Source organism: Pyxicephalus adspersus, chromosome 1 (genome assembly GCF_032062135.1).
Source record: "Pyxicephalus adspersus chromosome 1, UCB_Pads_2.0, whole genome shotgun sequence".
Taxonomy (NCBI): Eukaryota; Metazoa; Chordata; class Amphibia; order Anura; family Pyxicephalidae; genus Pyxicephalus; species Pyxicephalus adspersus.
The window spans coordinates 118,244,805-118,259,914 of NC_092858.1; positions in this window are offsets into that span (position 1 = coordinate 118,244,805).

Sequence of the window (15,110 nt, forward strand, 5' to 3'; positions counted from 1 at the left end):
TTAAAGCCTTGTCTTAAAAAAAAGAGGTCATAATACAAACTGTATTTTTGTTTTGTTTTACAAGAAGGCACACTTTGATTGTTCAAGGTTTGTACTTTTCCCAGCAATTTTAATATTGCATATATCATGTTAGAGATTGGATTTATGATGGAAGAATGTTAGGATTAGATTTAGTGGTTGCTTAACCCAAATGTAGTGCCATATTTCAATTCAGCCTAAGTTTCCTATTTGTATTTCACTCTTTTCTTTTCTTCCAGTGATCCATCCTTCCAGTTCAAGTGAATGTTGGAAGGGTGTATGAAAACCCCACATCTGGTGGAAGAGACGGAACAACACAAACACACAAGCATATTATGTATTCTGCCTTTTTGCAGGTCCCACCTAGAGACACCTGAAGCCAGTTAGGATGAAAAGTTAGGGCTCTATCTCACAGAGGCTGGAAGATTACTATTAACTAACCACTGCTGGGTATTTACGACTAACAGGCACCGATTCTGCTTCATCTTACCTACTAGGTAAGGTAATATGGCTTGGAAAGGTCTTATCAGAGCACCTGCACTGTATAACAATACCCCTTATACTAACTGCAAAGGAACAGGAAAAATACTTAAAGATTAGGTGGATCCAAAATCTAACGCTTCCTGTTCCTGTCTCTTTTTTAGGCAGAATCTGTATTACTGGGAAAGTATGCAATTGAGTGATTTTAATTGAGTGATAATGTGCTGAAGATATACAAAAAAACATTTTAGATTGGTTTTCTGACTATTTCCTTTTTTATGATTTGCAGATAAACCATACAAAGCATTATGCTTTTACTGTTTTTTCTATTCTTTACTTACTAGTCATCTACTGGCACCAAAATGCTGTCTGATCTATGCCAGCCAGAGCCAAAAATGCTGGCCTTTTGTTGGTATTCTGCTGCAAATAAAGCAAATGTGAATTGGAAATGTTTCATAGCATCAGATGGCAGAATTGGCTGCCATGCTAGGCTCTATGTCAGTATGATATGCCTACTAGTTTTTGGCAGGAAAAAGGCAGGTCACTGCTTCTGCTTGTAATATAGTGTTCATTGTACACTATTAAGATAGTTTTATCAGAAACTCAGACCATCTTTCTTGATGCTTGGAATATTTACCTTGTGTTAGATCGTCTGGAGATTTGCTTACTAACAGCTCTCATATGGTTATTATAATAGTCAATATAATATTATAATAACTAATTTAAAAAACATGGATCTTTTAGATTTTTTTAGATATGCACATAATTTATTCTGTAGCAGAATAAAAGCAGGTGTTGGAAACACAGCTAACACTAGTCCTATATTATTATTAGACTGGTATTAGGCACATCCAAACAAATATCTGATACAAAGTGCTATAATTCAAAGCAACAATGTGGAAGTCATATATAGAAATACACTTAGTTACCAAACAAAATATCCTATATGGAGCAGAAGGAGTTACAGTAAAGATTTTTATTTACTTATGTTTTTGCAATTAGTCTTTTTACAGGCAGCATTAACACCAAAGATACACAGTTTGATGGCACATAATATGGGCTTTTTATTTTGCAGCACTGAAATTTAAAAATTTAAAAGGTAAAGATTGCCATATAGATTTTATTGTAATATAATTGATATAATTGAAAATATAGTTCTGCTTTAGGTAGAAGTATGGTAGAATTAGAATAATTCTATTGCTGGTAGAATATTCCACCAGTAGAATTATTATATTAGCAAAAGAATATTCTAAAAGCAGTAGAAATGTTTGGTAAAAATTATACTTGCCTGTACTTAAATGTCCTTGGCATTGGAAGGTTCAACCTCCCCATCCAGTACAACTTACAGATGTACCTGGGGTAAAGAGCTAGAGTTAAGGGTAAACCTTCCTATGAGGTACAGCTCAGCGAATCTCGCTGGTGACCAATGATAGCCTGTCATTGGATCCCACCCGATTAGTTGAGCTTTACATTGAGCCTATCATTGGCAGTCTGTGGGATTCTCTGAGCTGTACACTCTGCCCGTCATTGTCCACCAGTTGGATTTCTGAGCCATACGCTATACATTACGTCATTGACAGTCTGTCAGTGTTTGTTAATGAAAATGGTGCATTTGTTTTATACCCTTTATGAAAGAGTAGGAGAAGAGGAGGTAAAATGCATTTCAATGTATGAAAAGTCAGAAACTGTTCTAGTCTAGAGAAAGAGAAATTAGGTCCATTGACAAACTGTGTTTACTATCTGCTTTAAATAATTCTGAATAATAGATAGGAAAAACCTTATCTAACCTAGCTTTTTATTCAACTAAGACTGCCCTAATAGTAACCTGTCACTAATAGTGTTGTTTGAATATGCCTTGGTTTTGTTCCAAGGCAAGGCAAACATTTCTAATTTGCAATATCTGAATCTGAACCATTGCTTACCAGCAAGCATTATGGCTCTGTCATGGTGAGATCATGGTATAATAAAATCTGGCCACTGCCACGCCCAAACTGCTCATATAAAACTCATGTCTGCATTACAGAGGTTTACTGGAGGGATTTGTCCCTGCATCAATGATTAATATTATGCACCATCCAGTCTTCTCTATTCCAGCTGGCCTGCTCCTAACCTTCTCCTTTCTTTCATTGGATTTCAGTACTTATGGAAGCTCAGCATCACATGTGTGTGTTACCTATGGCACTGATTTATTAAAGCTCTCCAAGACTGGAGAGGATACGCTTTCGTCAGTGAAGCTGGATGATGCAGCAAACCTGGAATGGATTTCCTAAAAGTAATTTGCTATTTGTTAGAAAACCTTTTTAGTCCTGGACCAGATTAATTACAGGTTTGCTTCAGCCAAACTGATGAAAAGGTATCCTCTCGAATCGTGGGGAGCTTAAAAAAATTAGGCCCTTTGTGCAAGGCAGGTTTCTAGAATCTATATTCAACATCCCTCTTACCAGTCAATATGTATGAAATGTATTGTGCTGATGTCAATGAGTCTAAAATAAGTTATTTATTGAACTTAAAATTAGTTATTTATTTTATTTTAAATACAATTAATATTTTCATGATGGGAAAATAGGAACAAGGAAAGACAAAATATTAGCAAATTAAACTGTAGGTTTAAACCAGAAGTTTTTCAATAATTCTTTAGATGTATTAAAGAATAAATAATAAAACATTATTTATTGGAAGAAGATATGAAGTGATGTTTACATATTATGTCTAACTAGAATATTTTTTATTTACCAAGGACTTGGTGTCACTTTGAGTATGTTTCCTACAAAATAATGGTGATATAAGTGCTTGCTGCACCTCATGAGCTTGGCACCTAGATTGAGGGCAGCTGTACAAATACATAGACTGGTGCTAAATAGTGATTAGGTGGAGTACATTGTTTAAATCTCTTTTCCAAAGTAATCTGGGTTTGTAATCATTAGCCACAGCACCAGAGACACTGGAAGGCCCATCAAGCGTGAAAATGTAATTCACAAATTTCGTTTAAATATCTACACTTGGACGAGCAATCAAACTGCCTGTGCAACATCTCTATTCTGTTACACACAGAAGACTGTATTAGTTCCAATACATCTACATTGTAATTTTGAAATATTACAATAATAAGGCATGGCATTTGGGCTGACTTCTAATAATTTGCTATTTTATACTGTTAGATTTTATGCATTTAAATCTAATCTATTGGATATTTAGAGAGAAGAGAAACCTATTTCAGGTTTTCCTTTAAATTTTTATCATCCATAGTATTTCTGACACAGTAAAATTAGATAACACAACATGAAATACAATTATCATGGAAATGTCCTCCAGGCATACATAGAGCTCTTCAACACATTAAAAAAAGTATTCTTTTGTTTTTTTTAAAAAAAAATCATATTGTAGGTTTTAATGATTTACAAAGCCATTAGCTATTCAAAAGAAATAGAAATGTACTTTAGTGCTGTTGAATGATTGGCATCTAGGTCTTTTTGATTTATAATGATACTTACCTGCTTCTAGCTACTACCTGCTGTAAACTTTTTTTAGACTTATAACATATAATTGTGAACTCATATAGACCAAGAGTGCCTAATTTAACAGACACAAATACGGTCACTTTCTTCAGTCAGAGGCTTAGATATTTAGCAACATTTTGAGAAGAGTTAAGTAAGGCTTTGTAGGTAGCGTAGAACAAGTTTAAGGAGTCTGGGTCAAAATTTCTTTCTTCATTACAATAGTTCTGCTAGTTAAGGGTCGTTGCTTCTAATATCTTTGTAAATTCTTATGCACGTTTAAATATATGTGTTTTTTTTACTTTTGTCCATTATGCTGTATTTAATCTCCGTTTTAAATTACTTTGTATTCAACTTGCATGTCAGATACGTTATTGTCCTTGTTAATATATACTTTGTAAGCTTTGTACCTTTCTATATGTTTTTGACCCTCACCATTAAGAAGAAGGGGGTTTACAAAGTCTTGTTTTACAGTTTGTTCATGTAAAGCAAAATGTGTGCAAATAATTTTAATATTTTGCTGTTTACCTGGTCCTTAGATGAGGGCTTACATTAGCTTTTTTCTTTTATTTTATATGGTGATCTAGTAAGTGACACTCTTCCTGTCTTAGGGTGGCTACGCTTACTTCTCCACTGTCTCCCTGGAGAAGCAGTATAGCCATCCCTGGACAGTAGCATTGTAAATCTGTGGAGAGGTAGTGTTACATAGACTACTAGATTTAGATGGATTTACATAAATGACTATCAAAGTGAAGCCTGACTCCAGCTAATATTTGTTAAGCAGTTACAGTTTATTTTTTGTTTCCTTTGGCATAAATACACCCACCTTTGGGTCGTATACACCCCCTATCATCGTCAAAGTGTTTAGTGCAAGACTTTACCTGCCCCTTTTGTTGGACAACTTGGTCTGTAAAAAAAAGAAAAAAAAAACAAATCAGACCTAATAGCAACATATATAGTTATCTAGAATGGTTTCCCTCGGTAATGCATTTCACAGAGTCTTACCTGCTTCATCAGACCAATATTATATAAGATAAATGATGTATATAAATTTCTTCACAATGTATAAGTGTATAAAAATACTACATCTTTGTGACTATAATTTTCTCCTAAAAAAGGGAATATGTATTGTATTAGTCATAACCAGAAGAAACAGAACAACTTTGTATTCAAAAAGATTATTGCTTGTAAAGACAAAACTTACAGATTTTGAGATGTAATTATAGCTGTTATTTCCTTAAAAAGACCTGCTGATTTCTCCCGGGGAAATAGGATGGTATTACTCTTTAGTGAAAGTGAACACTTAAGCCAGTTAGTATATGGGAATATATGGAAAGATCCTGATTAATGCAGGGAAAAGACCTTGTAAATCTAAAGGGAAACATATATATAGATGTGTATTTTAATCTATCTTTGTTGCAGATTTCAAATAGAGGAACACATATAAATAAAAAATCTAATCCTTACCAGAATTTTTTCTTGCACTCCTATCTCCAAGTGCAAGAAAAGTTGTTGGTGTACACAGCATCATTTATAAGCTTACATGAGGGAAGATTTGACTAGGAGAGAGTCTGCAGCACCTATAATAAATACTCATCTACTATTAAAGTTAAAAAGGAGAGGAAAATACTAACTGTTTAACCATTTTTCTGAAGGATTACATAAATAGCCTATTCAAAGTTAAAGCCTATAGTAATAGAGGGAATGCCTGGCAACCTGGACACCCGGCAGGCAAGATGATTAGTCATTTGTCCAAGGTTCGGAAAGTTCTTAAAAATGTTCATATAATATACTCTGTGTCCTTAGAACTATACAGTGCTAAAACTTCACCCATATATTCATAAAAAGTTTTTTTTACTATATCCCAATAATAAACACTAATAACCCTGTACTCTACCTTTTATTCTATTTCCTACCTTCTTGCTACCCACCATCTTACCTAGCCTTTTTTTAGCCTCTCTGCTTTTCAAGTTTAGCAACTTGAACTCATCAAGAGATCCCTTGTTAAGGGCCCTACTGTTGTACTTATACTTCACATGAGATGCGTATAAATGCAGCAGCTGGAAAGCTGTTGTGATACATGCAAGTATACATGGTACCGCTATAGGTCTAGTTTAAGTTCCTCTTTTATTAGTCTACGTTTAACTAATATTTACTTTTGCAAGGTCCATCAAGGTCCAAATGCATGATTCCACAATGATCCATTCCGGCACTGGCAATCTCTGTTAGTGTTGAATAATAATAAAAGACAGAAGGTATGTCCACATGGGTGTAGGTCCTGTTTTTGTTCTGCCAGTCTAGCAAGGAGGCAGTTGGTGACAAGTGTCCGCATCTGTGCCCTGCTAGATTGGCAAACTACAAAGACAAGAGCTCTGTCCAGCTGAGACAGTTGTTAAATTTAAAACATAAAGTTAGCTAAGGGTATGGGCCTGATTTATTAAAGCTCACCAAGGCTGGAGAGAATACACTTTCATCAGTGTAGCTGGGTGATCCAGAAAACCTGGAATGAACCTGGTCCTTAGTGTCATAAATTGATCCATTTACCCTAATAAAAACTAAAATTAAATGGACAAGTTAGGGCGTATGTATTGAATATACCTACCTGATTCCCACCCCTCCAATTTTTTATTTATATCATTGGCCAAACCCAACCTAGCTGCTTCTGTTGCTGCTCCAATATGAAAGGAAATTGGGTCAAGAAATTATATTGGCTAAGACCCAATTTTTCCAAACATTTCCACAAAACAAAATAAATTGAAATTTTGTTAAAGGAGAGCCATCTGTATGAACTAAAAAAAAGGTCCTGAAACTGTTGGCCTAACACTTAAATAAGCCTGAACAGCTGACACAAGACAAATAAATTCATCCCCACATCCATTAAGAGTAACCCATTTACCTAAACCTAACTGATCTGTTTTGGATTTAGAAATCAGAATATGTAAAACAGAATCTGCCAAGACCACATGCCCAACCATTAAACCAGACTCACCTCTCCTGTTACCTGACACAAGTTCAGAGATTCGTAGTGCAGCAAAAAAGGCTAGAATAAAGGCAGTTTTAAAAAGCAAAGCTTTTCAATTTCAAGTTCAGAGTAACAAACTAAAACAGAGTTCATACAAAGCTTTATTACCAGCTCAATAGAAATGGGCCTTCTAGTATCTGGGCAGAAGGTCGATTTCCCATAGAAATCATTTATATTAAACCTTGGCGGGTATTTTGTTTTTCTTTAAATTACTTAATTTTCCGCCATGCTTCATTTATTATTCTGTTAAACAAACTTCCTTTAAAATGAGGTAGAGAGTCTGCAATGTCATTAGATTTTCCAGGAATGTACCTCGCTTTTATCTATATGTTAAAACGTAGACATAAAAACAAAATATCTCAATAGCTTAATTACTGAATGAGATTTTGAGCATAGACAATTGACCGCAAAAATCACACCCTTATTATCTGAGTTGAGTAAAATGCATCTATCTGATAAAATTGGCCCCCAAATTTCGAATGCCACTATTACTGGAAACAATTCCAATAATACTATATTCTTTGTAGCTCTACTATGAATCCAAGAATGAGGCCAACTACCACAACACCAGCTATTGCCTTGCACTGCTGCAAACCCTTTTGAACCAGCTGCATCAGTAAATAATTGCATATTGTTTGCCAATAAGAAACTCATCCTAATAGAATGACTTACCGTTATATGCTTCAAAACAGGACATCCAAACAAGTAGATCCTCTTTTAAATCTATAGTATGTGAAAATGGTGATTTTAAACCGGCAGTAGCCAAATGCAAGCGCCTAGAAAAAATACGACCAACTGGCAAAATCCTAGCTGCAAACACTAATAGACCCAGAAGAGACTGTAACTCCCTAAATAACACCTTCTTTATTCTCAGGAAAACTGAAATAAGCCTAGTGACACACTTAATTTTTTCATCAGGAAGCTTAAACTCCCTGGTCAATGTATTATTATTGATAAGTGAATTAGCGAATTCTTGCTAATGCTTGTTTCTTCAATGGTTATCACATATGGGCAGTATTTACTGTATATACATGAGTGATTGTAAATATTCCTATTCTTTAAATAGGATGTTGGTTAAGTATTCTTAGGAAGTTAGTAATTGCTGTTAAAGATAGGGCTTAGGGTTTCTACCAAGTTTTTGTCTGCATGTTAGAATACAAAAGGTATAACACTTTTTATAAGTGTTTTTAAAAGTGCTTTAAATGTGGTGCTTTCTTAGAGTTGTGGTTAAGGGGGTTTATTATGTTACCTTACCAGTACACTGTTCTAGGTACAATCTGAGTACAATCTTAAAATCAAGTAAATATAAAATACTAAATATAGGTATTTTGTATTTTACTTTTTGGCCAGAGGTTAAAACCTTTTCTTAACCCTATGGGCCCTTTTTTAGGAAAAAAAAGAAAGAAAACATTTTTTTTTACAAAATTTAGTAGCTCACGCTTACATTTACACAAAAAAGTTAGGGTTAGGGTTCATTTGTGTAATGTTTAATGATAAAATAAAGATTGTATACTTATAGAAAAACACATATTTTAACATTTTTTTTTTACAAATATAATAAAAGTTTGGTAAAAAACTAATCATTTTATTAAATTCTAATATTTACTTTTTATATGTATATTAGATATATGTAAGATGGTTTTAAACATTAAACATTTTTAGGACTAGTGTTTCTATAATGGTTTTAATTAAGCCAGGTATGTTTGGAAAAAGGCTTTAATCAACACCCTATAACTTTGTAAGTCTGTGTAACCTAATAATCCTATCCTTTGGCTCTGCATAAAAACAACTTTTTTTCCCTGAGCCTAAAAAAGCAACTGTTTTGCTTGGAGCTTACCACCTGAGGGCTGCAAGTGCTGAAAATGAATAATAATTTATTTTTTACTATTTTGTAATACTGAACATAACAAATAGAATATATATATATATATATTTGGTATATTCAGTATTGCAAAATGTATATTCATATATATATATGTACACATATACTGTATATATATTGTAGTAAAATGAACACTGAAAACTGACAGTAGCTGCTGTAGCTGATATATAATTTAAATAGAGTCTGAAGTGAACAAATCACGGCATGGTGTGGCAGACAGCAGCTTACCTTATGATAATTACCTTTTAACTGAAGTGCCAAATAATTACAAAAGAATACTGTCAAGTCACTGGTCAGGCTTTAGATAAGAAGAACCCTGACAAGGTCATGCTGTCAGTTTAGTGAATGCTTTTTAGTCCCCTTTTATTCCCCGTTTTTCTACATTTCATTTTAAATAGATTTAATTGCCTTTATCCAGGTGTCACAAGTATTCATTTTATTGTAACATCAGGTGCTTGAATCTAGCACATTGAAAAGTTACATGGGGATAGTCAAACCCCTTAATGGAAGTTAAGAAGCTATTACTTCTATCTGCTTTATGTAGACATTTCAAGCACATTTTATTGTAGAGGGTGATTTTCTTTCCCATTTTATCTTAATCTTTTCCTTACAAATCTTTCTGTAATTTTCTATATTAAAAGACAGGGATAAAATGGGATTTATTCAGACATCCTCTAGATTCCGTAAAACATTTGGTTTTCACCTTCAGTTAAAGCTGAACTTCAGCAAACCACTAAATGTACACTTGCTGCAGGTTACATCCCTATAAACGGATTTATATTTCTTTATCCCACCACACAGCACACTCAGTCTTGTAATCAATTTGTCTCTACTGCACAGTTAGATAAGCAATACAACCGGCTTGCTGTGTAAACTACCTCCTCCTTGCCTGTAACTGGACAGTGACGGAGCGACTAGAGACTTATGATTTACCTTATCTGTTCTTTGCCTATTTAATGTACAGAGCTGGGTAATATGTTGATGCTTAACAAAGTATAATGATAACAATAATAACCTGTCAGCATGTTCATTGCCATTAACTGTAGGTTTATTGGAATATTTTGTATATCAAATTGTTACAATGGTATTGCCAGCAAGTATCCCAATTTCTTTTGAAAGAGTCACATTAAAAGGAAAATTATCAATCAACTTGCCAAATCTTTTGGTAATCAATGTATTGGGATCATAATGAGCAAAAAATGAGATTGCAACTGAATTGCCTAGTCATTCCTACCTTTCAAAGTTCTTCAACTTAATTCTGCAAGGAGTGGTTGGTAAAATGGGTCCCTATCAATGCTTTATTTTTGTACAGAAATCATCCACAAAAATAATAATTTTCTGGTGTTCTTCTACTGGGTTATGCATTTAATTGTTGTAAATCTGAGACTCCACCAACAAATTTTTCCAAATATCGCCTGTACAAAGACTGAATTTATTTTCTTATTGAAATGCGTGGCTTTGTTATACATATAGGGTCATGACAGTTCTTTTTTTTCTCTAAATCTAAAGCAAAAAAATTGACTACTGCTTTCTTAAACTAGGCAAATCGGGCCTTGTTGTAAATATGGGTCACTGTCAATGCATTTTTTTCTCAATCTCATGCAAAAAGACTATTATGATTTTAGTGTGTTCTTCTGCTGGATAATGCAGTGCCTTGTTGTATATAACACCTTTATTTTCTCATGTAGTCTCCTGCAAAATTATTACTTAATATTAGACTTCTACTGTGTTCTTCTACTAGATAAATGTGGAGACCTTTCTAAATAAAAGGCTCTGTGAAGGCTTTCCCCCCTGTTTATGTTTGACATACAATACGTTTTTTTTCTTGGATTGTGTGGCTTTGGAGGGGATCTTCTATTTTTTAACACATTTCCTCTACTAAAATTATGAAATATTACTTCAGTAGATAAATGAAGTGGCCTTATTCAATCTGGGTCCCTGCAGATTTCAACTTTAAAAACAATCAAAACTGAATTAAAAGTAAAAGATTGGATTTACTGGATGATGTTGGTCCACACCATAATGTGGGCACCTAAAAATATGTTTTTAAGTATATTTCTATTTGTTATACTAGAATTCTACATGAAACGAAATACTTCTGCAATTTTAGTGGATAAAGTTGTGGCATGTAAAAACAAAATGCCAAAAATATTAGATATTAAGAAAAATCTGGTTGCCATACCTGGCAGGTATTGTTATGTGTTGAGTGGATGTTGTTATGGGTGGTGACTTAGCCATCCCAAAGTAAAGGGTTGATTACCATTACTGCCTAAAGTGCCCCCCCGGTCAAGCAATAACAAACCTGTGTTGCCAACCATTCGTAAAAATACAAAAAAATTCAAGCTGTCCATGATGTCTGTAAATAGTTATTCAGCGCCCCCTAAAAAAGTCCCCTTTAGCATTGCAGACTGAAGTGCCAAATAATTACAAAAGAATACTGTCAAGTCAATGGTCAGGCTTTAGATAAGAAGAACCCTGACAGGGTCATGCTGTCAGTTTAGTGAATGCTTTTTAGTCCCCTTTTATTCCCCGTTTTTCTACATTTCATTTTAAATAGATTTAATTGCCTTTATCCAGGTGTCACAAGTATTCATTTTATTGTAACATCAGGTGCTTGAATCTAGCACATTGAAAAGTTACATGGGGATAGTCAAACCCCTTAATGGAAGTTAAGAAGCTATTACTTCTATCTGGGTGGTGACTTAGCCATCCCAAAGTAAAGGGTTGATTACCATTACTGCCTAAAGTGCCCCCCCTGGTCAAGCAATAACAAACCTGTGTTGCCAACCATACGTAAAAATACAAAAAAATTCAAGCTGTCCATGATGTCTGTAAATAGTTATTCAGTGCCCCCTAAAAAAGTCCCCTTTAGCATTGCAGACACAGCTGTGGAGCAGAAAAGAGTTAAAAAATGTAGTTGCTTATGGAATCTATATACACTACAGAGATACTGCAGGTTGAAGGCCCTAAAACACAACTCTGTAATAACACTTCACAGCTATATAATAACAATAATAGAATAGTCTATCTTTATGCTCATAGTAGCACCCACATTTTTAAAGTTTGAGAGCAAGTTTTGAACCAGTTCTTCATAATTTTGTGCTTTATGGTTAAGTTCTTGACAAACATGACATAGCTATGCCACGCAGAAGCTTCAGTATCAGTCATGTAACTTGTGAAATTTAAATCATTTATCAGTTTCCGAATCTGGGGTGCATCAAAGATTCCTGCTTTCAATTTTTTAAGTACATATATCAGGGAAGAATCTACAAATGTATTTGAAGCAATCACTGCCCTTGTTTAAAACTCTAACAAATTGCTTCATTTTTGATTCATACACTTTATGTGTAGTGCAGGGTGAATGATTTTTTCTTTGTCAACCATTGGCTTGTTAATGATGTTCGCTGCACTTTTTTCATGTTTTCCCTTGGAGGCCATATCACTTTGGGTACTTTGAAACATGGGTACTTTGTGTATTCATTTTGCTGTCCAAGTAGGAATTTCACCATTTTTAAATCAACACATATGGACTATTGGTGTTCATGATACCATAGTTTTGGATCATTTTGATATTTTTATATTCTTCCTTAGGTTTTTAGGATTGTTGAGTAACCAAATGGAATTGATGCATAGCAGTTGCCATTATCCAGTAAAACTCTAAACTTCGAGTGGAACTGTCTATGAAAAGCTGCCAGTCTTCTGCTCCCAAATTCTACTCCCATATGAGCTAGTAGTCCAGGGATGTTACAACAGTACACAAAGTCTCCATCTTCACTGAAATATGGTAGGAGTGTCATCTTGTCCTAACTCCTGGATTACAGTCCAACCCCTGTATATCCTCCTATATGTCAGATACAGGAATATCAGGGAGTCTACTGAACACTGGTATGGGAACATCAGCACCATGTGGCACAGGTCGTTTTGCTGATTCCAAATCAGGGTACTCCCACTTGTTTTTCTCGTAACGACTGAAAACTTTTACATTTACAGCTCAAAAATACCAATCATTATGATTATTTTCGGGCTCTGACTGTACTATAGATACACCAAATTTCAAACTTTTCAGTTTTCCATTTTACCACTGATGTAGACACGCTACACAAGTTTTGCATACCATATAGGGAGCCCAATACTTATCTTAGTTTTATAAAATTCTATAAAAAAAGAAAATTTATGAATAAAAAAAGGCAAATGAAAGTTTCATGAAAATAATGCTACATTTAATATATAAATGCAAAACATTTGTCTAAATAAAGATTGATAAAAAAAGGGTGTGTTAACATTTGCTTTTGGTAAAATCATCTATTTCGATTCCTGTATCACAAGAACTAGAGCTGATTCAATAAAACTTATGTAATTTATGGATTCAACGGACCTGAAACCTGAAATACACTAAATATAATGAAAAACTCTTGGCAAGTGAATTTTTTTTTTCGAGCTGTGTAATCTAATAGTAAATGGTTTTATTTGAAAGGTAGCAGCTATAGACACATATGCCTCCACAAATGCAATATGTAGTTTCTTACCAGTATTTACAGTTTGGAAGTTTGAAGAAGTGGTATCTACATTGCAACCTTACCCCCAATCTGAACTAGGTTTTGCAGAGTGGCACTGAGTGTGTTTAGCAACAAAGTGCAAAACATTTAATATTTTTACTGCATGTGCAGGGATAACAAAATATAAAAAAGTGACCACAATTCTACAACAGAGATTGTTGCTGACTCCCTCTGTCTGCATAAGAAAAGTGTGTTTGTTTGGAAGCAAACATAATAGCTTGTGAAAGAAAATAACATTGTATTGAAAAGAGTTATGGTTTTTAGGAATAGTCACTAAGCCCATGGAGGATAATTTGTCACTGTAGCTAGCTACACAACACCCTCTCCCCCCCCACCCAAAAACTCCTACTCTAATAGCTGAAACCTCTACTCTTTTAGTGGTCAAATGTGACAACAGTTAAAGACCCCTGGCAGAGACACATGCAAAACTAGGCATGTTTACCCCTTCTTTGGAACATCTTACCATCTTCATCATGGGTAAGGAAAATAGGATTTTATGATTGTTGTTCCAGTGATTGTAATGGTTGGTTTCAACTACATCTGCAACGTCACTTAAAATAATGCATCATAATTCTGTTACAAGGGATCTTGTTTAGGCATTTCCTGTTATGAGGTAAAAATTATTTCAGTTGTGCTTCAGTCAGGCTTGAAACGAGGGAAAAAAGAGCACAGAAGAGGGTTTTTTTTGTTTTTTTTTTTTAAATAATTTTCATTGAGATAGTCCAAGGTTTACATAACAATAAAATGGCTTTTTTACACAATGCACAAAAAAAAATATGAAAACAATTTCCTGAGAATACACAAGACAAATACACAAACACAATAAGATAATGCAATGATGAAATAGTAAAATAAAGAGAAACCCCAGTATCTCAGTTTTTTTATATTTTTGCTAAAGGAAAAGAAGAAAAAAGGAAAGAAAAGGAATAGAGAAAAGGGTGTGGTGGGGGGGAGATGGGGGGAGGGGTGTCCTGACTTAATGTGTCAGTTCGGTCTTTACAATCAAACACAATACCTCACTCTTCACAAAAAGAGTCACCTGCCAATCTACCATAATCTGCAGATGTACTAAACTGAACTCAGTAATGCCAGGTCTGGATAAGTTTATCGGTCTGATACGTCCCAGCTGTCATCATGTCTTCCATACGGTAAACATCTGCAAACCTCCCTAGCCAGTGCCCAAGGGTTGGCGGTTTGTCACACTTCCACATTGCAGGAATGCATGCCTTTGCAGCATTCAAGAGATGTTGTAATAAAGAGTTTTTGTATGCCTTTTTCGACATATCAGAGACTGTTAAGGCAATCTCCTATTGATCCCAGATCAATTGTCCCTCTTTGTGATAGCTTCTGTTTACAGCGCTGGTAGAGTGAGTAAAGCTGCGTACACACGTCCAATTTTTACCGTTGGAAATGAACGACGAACGACCGATTGGCCAAAAATAATTTGTAAAAAAAGTAACCAATGACGCCGACGAACGAGGATAGTCGTTGGAAATGAACGACCGGACCGGCGGATCGGATTGGACGACGATCGTTGAGCATCTATCGTGTGTACGGTCGTTCAGTGATCATGCATGTTCTGAGCATGCGCGATGAACGAACATTTGATTGATACAGGCTGTATTGTGTATGTGAGTGTATGTGTATATATATATATA